Source organism: Wyeomyia smithii, chromosome 2 (genome assembly GCF_029784165.1).
Source record: "Wyeomyia smithii strain HCP4-BCI-WySm-NY-G18 chromosome 2, ASM2978416v1, whole genome shotgun sequence".
In the NCBI taxonomy this organism is placed as follows: Eukaryota; Metazoa; Arthropoda; class Insecta; order Diptera; family Culicidae; genus Wyeomyia; species Wyeomyia smithii.
In genome coordinates this window covers 160,735,019-160,747,709 of record NC_073695.1, presented here as the reverse complement: position 1 = coordinate 160,747,709, position 12,691 = coordinate 160,735,019, and the positions used below count along the sequence as shown (strand labels likewise).

The window sequence follows — 12,691 nt, the reverse complement described above, 5'->3', positions numbered from 1 at the left end:
TCCTGTTTTCGAAAAGAGCCGCTCGCATGGCTCTGTAGATCAGCATGACTGTAGAAGAGGATCGTTCCCGTAGGTTAATCTACAAAATTTTCTGTTGAATTGGCATTGCTGATGAGGCATGCATCCGATGCATCAAAATGGCACAGGAAACAGCAGATTTTCTATTTCGTTCGTTCTTCTTTACAGGGTTGTTCAAATTCTTTTTGATACTGAGAGGTGTGTATCGGTATTGATGAAGTATCGCTGGTAAAACATCGATACCAAATATTCGAGTTTCGGAAGCAAATAGATCGATTATGTGTTAGTATCGATGGTATCGTAACGTCCCGTCTTGCTAAGGCACTCTTTATCGCCGATCTTACAGTGCGTCTTGAACTGTCCTACAGATCAGACGTTTTTTCGGTTGCTTGTGGACTGGTTTTTGACTGCCTATAGCTTCAAAGTTTGTGTTTTGTCAGTGTGTCTTTTAAAGACTACCTGAAAGTTATTTCCCATCAGTCTTTCTCAAGACTACCTACTTTTGAATTTAACATTTGTTTTAACTTTTTTCGTATCACCTGAAATGGCTGGACGGAAAAAGAAACCTCGCATCGCTGCGGGGAGGAAAAGAGAGGCATCTCTTTCTGACACTTCGAGTGTCTGTAGTGACAATCCTTTTGATATTTTGCCTGAGCAAGAAGCTGGTGAAATGGAAGTTACCAATAATGAAACTATACAAAATATAAAATCTTTAAAAAAGGAGAAAGTTCCACCTATTGTGGTAACTATTTCTTCTGAATTTTATATATTCAAAAAGGAACTTTCAACGTTTGTTTCTGACGTTAAAGTTACCTATCAAATTGGCCGTAGAGGTGAATGCCGCTTATTAGCCGACTTAGTAAAGGGTCGTGATCGTCTTGTTCAGTATTTAACTGACAAGATGTACAAATTTTTTACATATGACACCAGTAACGCCGAGCCGTTCAAGGTTGTCTTGAAAGGTCTCACCAACGATCAAACCGTTGATGAGATCAAACTTACTTTAACAGAATTACTTGGCATAGCCCCTACCCAAGTAATTCTAATGAAACAAAAATCACGAGGCGAAAACAGTCAGAGAACTGGAATTTCCCTTGTTATTTATTTAATTCATTTTAACTGCAATGAGGTTAACAACTTAAAATTTTTTGAAAAAGCACATGCTTTGTATAATGTGCGTGTAAAGTGGGAAATTTATAGGAAGTATGGCGGAGGTGAAAAGCATATCACCCAATGCCGTACTTGCCAACGTTATGGCCATGGTTCCAAATTCTGTAACATGGACCAAAAATGTCTTAATTGTGGAGACTCTTCTCACAAAAAGGACACATGTCCTGTGAAAGAGAGTAAAAATTTTCACTGTGCGAATTGTAACGGCAACCATATGTCAAATTTTTATCAATGCCCAGTCCGTTTAGCAATTGTTAAGGCAAGGCAAGGTAAACAAAATTCAATTTCTCAATTAAAACCAACTTCAAAACAAAATTCTCCAAGCGTACCAGTGACGCATAGTTTACCTACTCCTTTGCATACCCGTTTAACTTATGCACAGGTTACAGGTAGTTCGAACATTATACCGCCTAGTGTTGGTAGTTCGAAAATGACCGTTAATATGGGTAAGCAAAACACGCTAGAAAATAATTGTACACCTATCACTCCAGCTAATATTGCTGCCGAAAATATTTTTTCTAATGTCAACTGCCTGGGGCCTATTACGGCAGGTAAACTTTCTTTTTTGCAACAGGCAATGTTCGATCTTATGAACGCCATGTTGCAGGCAAAATCAATGTTTGAAGCCATTCAAATAGGCACAAATTTTACTATTAAAATTGTTTCTAATTTAAAATTTAGCAATGATTTTAAATGAAACAATTAAAATATTAAATTGGAATGCTCGCTCATTGAAGGCCAATGAGAATGAGCTTTTTAATTTTGTAACAGTAAATAATGTGCATGTTACAATTATTACTGAAACATTTTTGAAACCTAACATAAAATTAAAATATGATCCCAATTACGTGGTTCATAGATATGATAGGATTCAGGGTTCCGGCGGTGGAGTTGCAATTGTTATTCATCGCCGAATCAAACACCGTGCTCTTCCCCATCTTGAGACGAAAGTTATTGAAACTTTGGGAATTGAAGTTCAAACTGAACTTGGGATTTTATTTATTGCCGCAGCATATTTACCATTTCAATGCACACGCGAGCTCAAAAATTATTTTAAAGGTGATTTACAAAAACTCACCAGAAATCGTTCGAAATTTTTCATAATCAGCGATTTTAACGCTAAACATCGTTCATGGAAAAATTCTCAAAGTAATTCCAATGGCAAAATTTTATTCAATGATTGTTCTTCAGGATACTATTCTATTTTGTCTCCGAATAGTCCTACATGCTTTTCTCCTGTAAGAAACCCTTCAACAATTGATTTGGTGCTAACAGATCAAAGTCATGTATGTAGTGATTTGATCACACATGCTGACTTTGATTCTGACCATCTTCCAATAACTTTTTCTTTATCACATGAATCAGTTTTAAACCCTATGAGCTCTGTTTTTAATTATAACCAGGCTAATTGGGAAAGATACAAAACTCATATTGAGAGAAATTTCAATAACGAGCTTGATTTGCAAAACGAAGTGAATATTGATTCCGCTTTGGAAGCATTAAAATGTGCAATTGTTGATGCCAGGAATTATTCTGTTCCAAAGGCTCAAGTGAAATTTGATTCATCAATAATTGACGAAAATCTTCAACTTCTAATTCGTTTGAAAAATGTCCGCAGACGTCAATATCAACGTTCTCGTGAACCTGTTTTTAAAACTATTTATAAAGATTTACAGAAAGAGATTAAACATAGATTTACTCTTCTGAGAAATCAAAATTTTGAGACTAAAGTTGAAAAATTGAAACCATATTCAAAACCATTTTGGAAGCTGTCGAAGATTCTTAAGAAACCTTCAAAGCCTATTCCAGGTTTAAAAGATGGTGAACGTTTTCTTGCATCCAATGAACAAAAGGCTCAAAGACTTGCTCAGCAGTTTGAGAGTGTTCATGACTCAAATTTGAATTTTGTGAGTCCAATTGAAAATGAAGTCACACGTCAATTTGATTTAATTTCTTCCCAGAATTTTTTACCTGCAGAAATAATTGAAACTAACTTGAATGAGATTAAATCAATTATTAAAAATTTCAAAAATATGAAAGCACCTGGTGACGATGGAATCTTCAATATACTAATCAAACATCTCCCTGAGAGCACAATGGAATTTTTAGTGAAAATTTTCAATTGCTGCTTCAAAATTGCATATTTTCCCAAATTATGGAAAAATGCAAAAAATATTCCCATTTTAAAACCGGATAAGAATCCAGCTGAAGTTTCAAGTTATCGACCAATCAGTTAGCTTTCTTCAATAAGTAAACTGTTTGAGAGAATCATTCTTAACAGAATGATGTCACACATCAACGAAAATTCAATTTTTGCAAATGAACAGTTTGGATTTCGCCATGGGCATTCCACAACTCATCAATTGCTCAGAGTTACTAATATGATACGAGCTAACAAATCTGATGGTTATTCCACTGGAGCTGCTCTTTTAGACATAGAGAAAGCATTCGACAGTGTTTGGCATAAAGGTTTGATTGCGAAATTGCAAACTTTTAATTTTCCAATTTTCCTAATCAAAATTTTAAAAAAATATCTTACTGATCGAACTCTGCAGGTTGTCTATCAGAATTCAAAATCTGATAGATTTCCTGTCAGAGCAGGTGTACCTCAAGGTTCAGTCTTGGGTCCAGTCCTGTACAACAAATTCACTTCAGATCTTCCTGATTTGCCTCCAGGATGCACAAAGTCATTGTTCTGCGATGACACAAGCATTTCCGTAAAAGGAAAAAGTCTTCGTGTCATATGCAGTCGATTGCAGAAAAGTTTAGATATTTTTGCTTCCTACTTGCAAAAGTGGAAAATCTCTCCCAATGCTTCTAAAACTCAAATGATAATTTTTCCGCATAAGCCTAGGGCTTCTTTCCTCAAGCCAAACAATAATCACGTTGTCAAGATGAATGGGGTTATTTTAAGTTGGTCCGACAAGGTTAAGTACTTGGGACTAATTTATGATAAAAAACTTATTTTCAAAGAGCACATTGAGAGTATACAAGCCAAGTGCATCAAATATACGAGATGTTTATATCCTCTCATTAACAGGAATTCTAAACTTTGTTTAAAGAACAAACTTTTGATTTACAAACAAATTTTTAGACCAGCAATGCTTTATGCTGTACCGATCTGGACAAGTTGCTGTTCAACAAGAAAGAAAACGCTCCAAAGGATTCAGAATAAAATTCTGAAAATGATTTTGAAGCGTCCTCCTTGGTTTGGTACACTCGAATTACATAGACTTACTGGTGTTGAACCATTAGAAGCTATGTCAAATAAAATTATTAACAATTTTCGACAAAAATCGTTGCAATCCTCAATTGCTACGATAAGCTCTCTTCATAGCCAATAAGTTAGCAATTAAGTTAGTTGTAAGTTTACTTCCCTTTTTCTGACAAGTAGGTTTAAATCCCTACGAATGATAAGTCCTAATTGCGAAAGCAAACAAATCCTAACAATTAAAATTACAAATTTCTAACAGTGTTGAGAAGTCACCATTTGTGATTGGACACACATACTCATTATTTACTAATATTTATCATAAATACTTAAGCTACTAACAAATCCCCCCTTAAAAAAAAAAATCGCCGATCTTACAGAACCGAATGCTGCGAGGCGCTCAGTCCTCTGTTCGTCTGTTTGCGTACGCTGTATCCTTCGTCTCGCACGGAGGCACGCACTGCGGAGGTCCGCTATCGCATCAGTCCTAGACATGGTGGCGTCGCACGCCCGCGATAGAATGGCAACTAGTTGGTCAGCAGTCGGGCGGAGCTAACTGCTTCCATCGCACTCTCTTCTCATTGCCTGTTCGAATACCTCGGCATCTGAAAGCAATGTCTTCCAGCCGCGGACGGTGTAAGTGTTGGTTCTACCCATCACTTGCCGCCTCGCGTCGTTTTACTATAACAAACCGACTGGTGGTCGCTATTGGTGTAGCCATCGTCTACCCTCCAGTTCGTGATCAGTCCTGGGCTGAAGAACGTCACATCGATGATCGACTCCGCACTATTTCAGCTAAATGTACATTTGGTACCAACGTTGGCCAGATCTAAGTTGAGCTTTACCAAAGCCTCCAACAGGATCTGACCTCTCAGTTCGTAGAGCGACTTCCCCACTCAATAGCCCAAGCGTTGAAGTCACCCGCCACCACCAACGGTGTTAGGCCCGTTAGTTCCATGGATAACTGGTCGACCATCTGGGTGAACCTTTTGGTAGACCAACGTGGCGGAGCATAGCAACTGCAGTAGAACACTCCGTTCACCTTGGCAACCGCCTACGCTTCGTTTGAGGTTGAAACAACCTCCTGAACCGGAAACCTGCTCGTCGTCCATACGGCCGCCATACAGGACTTATCCGCAACCCAGTTACCGTTTCTAGGAGGGATGCGGTAGGGGTCCGATATGATGGCGATGTCCAACAGCGACTCAGTGACTGCTTGGTATAGCAACTGCTGAGCTGCATAGCAGTGGTTCAAGTTCGCGTTACCCTTATGGCCGGGGCACCTGGGACCTCCCATAAAGTGTTTGGCGTCCCGGTTTCCGAAACATACCATGCACTAGGGAGACTCCCCGCAATCCTTCGCTTTATGGCTTGCACCACCGCAACGCGTGCATAACTGGCTCCTGTCGGGCCCCTTGCAGGTCCAGGACTTATATTCTCCCTCGAAGCACCGGAAGCAAACGTCCGGTTGTTGGAGTATACTCAGAGGGCATACTGACCAGCCAACCTTTAGCTTGCCTTCCTCTAGTGTCAGGTTCGCAACTGCCGATGCTAGCTGGAAGGTAGCCACCTGGGTCCCGCTGGACCCTTTTGGAGGCGGATTGACTCAGTGGCCACTTTCACCCCGCACTTCTCTTTGAGGGCTTGTGCAACGTCGCATCCCTCGGTGAATTCATCTAGGTTTTTGAGCTAAAGAGTCACCCGAGTGCCCGAACCTACACCTCTTTGGTACAGAGGTGTACTTGAGGTGATCGTGCCATCTGCTGTTGCAGGAAATGATGACAGGCGATTCGATTGTATTTGTTCTCGTTCTAATGTAATGCTGTTTCTTTTCGTCGCTCGCAGTTTTATCATTTTAGGTGTAATACCGGTTATGCCTCACGATTCTTATGGCGGTAGGTTTGTGCGACATTTTATGTCGAATTCGCAGCTTTTGAATAGTATCGTGTCGCATAACAATCATTCGGGTATCATTTCTGAACTTGCTATTCATAAGTTTCCAATCCCAGCAAACCATCGCTATTGAACGATACACATTCTCACGCATGCAAGAGACAAGTTATAGCAAAGAAATATATGGTAGCTTTCTTTGATGATTTTGTTTCAGCATTGCCTACTTCAGGTGGAGCGAGTGTTTCACAAAAGAATCGTAAACGATTGCACTCGAGCGATCGCAACGATTCTTTCAAATGTTGGTTGCTTGCAGGCGTAATTCGGCTACTCCGCGTCGTGCTTTCACCGTGATATACCACGATGATTCTTAGTGCACCATGCTACCATTTCCGTAAGCATTGATGATACCTACTTGCTCCGGTAAGCAAACAGTTGAACGCAATGTAACGTTCATTTGGATTCATAATTTTGTATCACTAACGATAATATCTCAACGATTCTCGCGATACCGTTGAATGCAAGTGAACTTGGATACAATAAATACAATCGTGTTTGTATCATTCAGTCTCCTTCTATGGTATTCGGAACTCTTATGAGCGAAAAACAATCAGCAGCGTTTCTATGAAAAACTTGTACGCGAGTAGAAACAATTGATGAATCAAAAAACACATTTGCATGAAATATTGCTAGTGATTGAAAATTTCCATGCTTGCTTACGATTTCTGTTTGAGTGTTTACGATATATGTTTTGTGTGATTTCGTGCCATTGCTTCTTGCGATATGTGTTACATGTGATAATATGTTTGGATGCTTTCCCGAAGTTTTTCAGAGCTGGGTTGTTGAGTTCGTTGATTTTTATGAAACTACGCATATTTAGCTTCGATTTCCGCTTAACCCATTTCCGGCAGAGAGAAATCAGTTTTTAGTTCAAAAATTTATCTCCAATCTCTGATTAGGGTAACGGGGATATTTTAGTACACCTGCATATTTTGGCCCACCCACCACATTTAACGCATCTTATCTGAAAATTCAATGAATTTTAGAAAACTTTGCATGCATCGTTGAAATATTACACTATAATTTTTGGCAAAATAACTGACTCTAGACAGTATTCTCTTGGAGTAAGTTCATACATATTCAAAGTCATGGCTTAGTCAACCCAAAGTCAAGAGGAAGTGGTAATATACAAGTTGAAACTGACTGGGTTTAAAACGTTGGTGAAATTGGACAATTTTTGTGGCGCTCTCGATGTTTTCGGTTTTGAAATAAGATCCCTGTATTGAAATTGGGCCCCTGTAATTGTTGCCGTAAGACGTATTCTACGTAAAAAATTCAAGAAAATATTGGCCGGAAAATTGGACCTTCGAATTTCGTTTAACGGTCAAGCTTAAAAGTGCCGTCTTCTCGAAAAATGTTTTCACACAAATTCCAGCTCAATCGGACTCCACAAAGAGATGCCTCAAATCGGTTGAAGTTTCACTTTTTGACTGAACAAATTTAAAAACCCGATTCAAATTTCATTTTTCCCATACAAGTCATTATCACCCTAACGAACAGTATCAGTAGGGAATGCAAGTAGCGCTCATATATAAATATCGAGACAGAAACATGTCTGGATGCGCGTAATATATCTTAGGGAACATTCTTAAATGACGTAGCATTTTTTCATGATTTTTAAGACCTCCCTCCCCCATCGTAGCATTTGGTCACAAAACCTAACCCCCCCCCCCCTGAAAAATAACGTAGCATTCGATTAACCCCCCCTCCCTCTCCGCTTCTTAAAAAACGTACAAAAATACAAGTTTTTTTTACGCGGATTTTAGAATTACCGCGGTTTTTACGCGGATCTTTAAATTAACGTGGGTTTGGAACCAGAAACGTTTAAGTGTTTATCCAGTAGAAGACTTGATCCAAAAAATACTCGACGCCCTCCGGAAAATCCGGAATGACCGTCAAAATGGACAATTTTTAATACTGGTTCTAGAGCGTCTCGGGTTTTTTCAAAGCCTTTCTTGCTGGTTCACTTAACGCGGATTTTTGCATTATCGTGGTTTTTTTCACGCGGATTTTTGAATCAACGCTGTTTTTTACGCGGATTTTTGAATTAGCGCGTTATTTTACGCGGATTTTTGAATTAGCGCGTTATTTTACGCGGATTTTCGAATTAACGCGGTTTTGCCTTTCTCTTAGAAAGGTATAGCAATCACTGCAAAAACTAAAGGTATAAAAGTGCTCCAAAGGGCCGAATGTCGTATATCACTCGACTCAGTTCGACGAGCTGAGCATTTTCTGTATGTGTGTGTGTGTCTGTGTGTGTGTAACGCTCTCCCAATCTCACTCGATTTTCTCAGAGATGGCTGAACCGATTTCAATGAAATTAATTGCAAATGGAAGGTCTAGTTGCCCCATAAGACCCCGGAAAATTGGACCTTCGAATTTCGTTTAACGGTCAAGCTTAAAAGTGCCGTCTTCTCGAAAAATGTTTTCACACAAATTCCAGCTCAATCGGACTCCACAAAGAGATGCCTCAAATCGGTTGAAGTTTCACTTTTTGACTGAACAAATTTAAAAACCCGATTCAAATTTCATTTTTCCCATACAAGTCATTATCACCCTAACGAACAGTATCAGTAGGGAATGCAAGTAGCGCTCATATATAAATATCGAGACAGAAACATGTCTGGATGCGCGTAATATATCTTAGGGAACATACTTAAATGACGTAGTTCTGACGATTTCTAGTTCAGATGTTATGTATCAAAATGTAAAAATCACGAAACATCAATATCTCAGAAACTACACAACCGATTTGAACCCTTAACTTTTGAATTTTATGAAGATTGAACTTGTAGTTCAGAAGTTATGGAAAGAAACGTGTTCTGGAGACTATTTAATCTCACTCATATTTCTAAGAGATGGTTGGACCGATTTTCATAAAATCAGTGCCATATGGAAGGTCTTGTTGCCCATAAAGGCCCTATTGATTTTTTTGCAAACGGATTACCACCAAAAATGGGCGACTTCGAATTTTCGAAAATACAAGACTCGGAAATAGTTAATGCGTTCCCCGTGAAAATGCTATTTTATGTTTGCTGTGGTGAAGCAAACATAAAATAGAATTTTCATATGGAACGCAATGAGTACTTCCGAGTCTTGTGCTTTTGAAAATTCGAAAATTCGGTGACTCGAAGTCGGCCATTTTTGGATTCAATAAGGTTTCACCTTAAGCGTTCATGTAAATCTATTTTTACAAATAATAAGTTTGAATGAGAAAGGCTGGGTATGACCGCTAGGTGGATTAATTTAGAAACTCTAAAAAAGAAAAACCGTGTCTAATTCAATTTATTTACAACTTATAGGCTCGTGACTGCATCTTCTGCTCCGAAGGGCTTGTGTTTTGGTACAAGGAGTAAAGGTGTTTGAACAACTTAGTATGATCCATGTCTGCAGAAAACACAGAAACTATTTCGGAAATGAAACGAGTATCTTGTAATTTTCACTATTAAAAGCCACAAAAAAGCAACGATTTTTGTTTTCAAAACAGATTGTGTGTTAAGGAATCCAAGTGATTGTTTATGTAGCAGAGCATTTAGAAGATTTCAGAATGCCACAGATAAAAACATTTCGACAGATCTCGCTACAATACATTGTGCAATGTTTTAGTGTATTTTTAGTACCGTAAAGCGCCTTAACTCTGCGCGGCTCTTAAATCTGCGCATTTCGTATTAAAACATTAAAAAATATTAATTAAAAGCAGATTTTAAAAAATGTCGTTTGGAAGTGATTTCCTATATATAAACTGTCAACTTTCGGCTCATGTTTCCTTTTTTACTAAACGGCATCAACATTTTGATGCGAAGTGCGCAGAATTGAAGGCCACGCAGAATTAGGGCGCCTCACGGTATACATCCTGCAAAAAAAATCAGTCTTTAAAAAAATGCTACGTCAATTTTACTAGAACCCTCCCTCCCCCCTTGTCACAGCTTGTCACAAAATGATGATATCCCCACTCCCCCCATAAATGCTACGTCATTTAAGTATGGTCCCTAATCAGAATCTCAACTCAAATGTCTAATTAGAAACACTTTCGTTTCGTCCCCCAGTGTTTACTTGAAATGGAAATATGTAATACTGTCTGACCAGAGTTGCCGAAAAATTTTGTATTTTCAAACAGGTCCAAATGAGTTTCCATGAAGCAATGATCATGTGCTGTAAATAGCTTGCAAGAAAGCGAATGTTTTTGTTTTTCTCTAACGCAGTTTACAGAACGTGATGTCATTTTAAGGCGCATTTCGAATCTTTGAAATCATCAACGTTTGCATACTCCATGACGGGGAAAATGCTGCTTTGCAGCTCTTGTCATATTTTTTCGCTACTCCGTATGCATACAACGAGCGAACTAATACATACACCGGATGAATTGGAGATTGAAGAAACTTGTAAGGCCTCTGCCAGGCTGAACGCCAACACGAGCGATGGGGCGAGATTTTTGCCGTAGGTTAATGAATAGCTCTACTTACGGCTTTTTATTTACCTACGGCAAGAATCTCGCCCGATCACTCGCGTTGGCATTCAGCCTAGCAGAGGCCTAACATGTGCAACACATGCGACTGTGTGTGATTTTTTTTGACTTGAGACGGAAAGGGAGCATTTTTCGACAGAAAATTTTTTGCATGTGATTGAAACGACCATTATTAGATAGTCGTACTCCCGTAACACGTGCTAGATATATGACAGTATGTGTTGTTACTTGACTGGGGAAGAATTTTATTGCCTTTTGAGTAATGGATTTGTTACCTAAAAGGCAATTTTGCGCTATTCCTTCTAACGTAATAAGGAAAAGTTTTGTGTGTACTATAAATTTCCTCGGTGACGGACAGCCCGGAACGAACGAAGAGCGGCTTTGACATCCCTCTCGCTGACTGTCAGCCGGAGCAGCACCTTCTTGGGGATCTTGGTGTGTGAAATAAATTTCACCTCGGAGCTCACTTCCTTCGTGGGAGAAGTGAAATACGAAGTACCATGCCAGTTGTGGCATCCAGGGTGAGATAGACTGCAGCTCCGAGACCAGAGGATGGGACTGTCGCTTCCTGACATGTATGTCCATGTTCTCCAGATACTTTTTCACTGTTTTACCGCATGCACCAACCTCCCGGCCAAGTGCACGCAGCGATTTAGCCACTTTTCCCTCGGTCTTCCTCTTCAGCATACTTTGAAGCTACTTGTCGCTCAGCGTCGTTGGCCGTCCGGAACCGAGCTTTCTTTCGATGCTCTGATTGTTGTCCAACAGTGTCAAGATGTTGTAGATGCCGGAACGGGCATACCCGGTGTCCACAAAGTGCCACACGATGTCCATTTTTGTAGCGGCGGGGTACTTTTCTTTGAACGCGCACACTTCCGAACGGAGTAGCTTCACTTTTTTCGCCATCACAGTTAGAGTTTGACTGATAGAGCTGTCATTTTTTTTTTGCTACTATGATTGAGGTGAACCCGGTGAATTACTACTACGGATCCAATTTTCACTCTCCGGCAGATCCTTCAGAAATGCCGGGAGTACAACGTGCCCACACATCATGTTTTCGTGAACATCAAGGCAGCGTATGATACAGTCGATCGAGACCAGCTATGGCAAATAATGCACGACTACGGTTTCCGGATAAACTGACATGACTTATAAAAGCTACCTTAGACCGAGTGATGTTACGTGTGCGTGTCGGGGACACTCTCGAATCCCTTCGAAGCGCGCAGAGGGTTGAGACAAGAAGATGGATTATCCTGCACATTGTTCAACATTGCCCTTGAGGATGTAACCCGACGGGCGGGCATCGAAACGAGGCACGATTTTCAGCAAAGGTAGTCAACTCATAGGCTTCGCAGACGACCTGAACATTATTACAAGAAACTCAGCGACGACGGAGGCAATCTACGCCAGACTAAAAGTGGAAGCTAGAAGAGTTGGGCTAGAAATAAATGAGTCGAAAACCAAGTATATGAAAGGAAGAGGCTCGAAAGAAACCAACATTCGCCTCCCACGGACGGTGATCATGGACAGCGACGAACTCGAAGTGGTAGAGGAATTCGTATACTTGGGATCTGTGGTAACCGCCGACAATACCACAAGTAAGGAGGTCCAACGACGTATTCAAGCTGAAAATCGAGCCTACTTTGCCCTTCGCAGGACGCTTAGATCCAGGAGCATACGCCGCACGAAACTGACGATGTACAAAACCCTAATTAGACCCGTAGTTCTCTATGGACTCGAAACTGTGACGCTGCTCACAAAAGACATACGCGCTCTGGCCGTATTTGAACGGAAAGTGTTGCGGACAATATTTGGTGGAGTATGAACCGAAAACGGAGAGTGGCGTAGGCGTATGAACCACGAGCTGCACTACTTGG

The 12,691-nt window shown here is 40.1% G+C and overlaps 1 protein-coding gene across 1 annotated transcript in view; it reads right to left on the bottom strand.

Annotated features, from left to right (window-relative positions):
* The window catches only part of LOC129720160 (armadillo-like helical domain-containing protein 3), a 58,191-nt gene that overhangs the window by 6,914 nt on the left and 38,586 nt on the right, over positions 1–12,691 (bottom strand). The gene's annotated exons all lie outside the window — the stretch shown is intronic.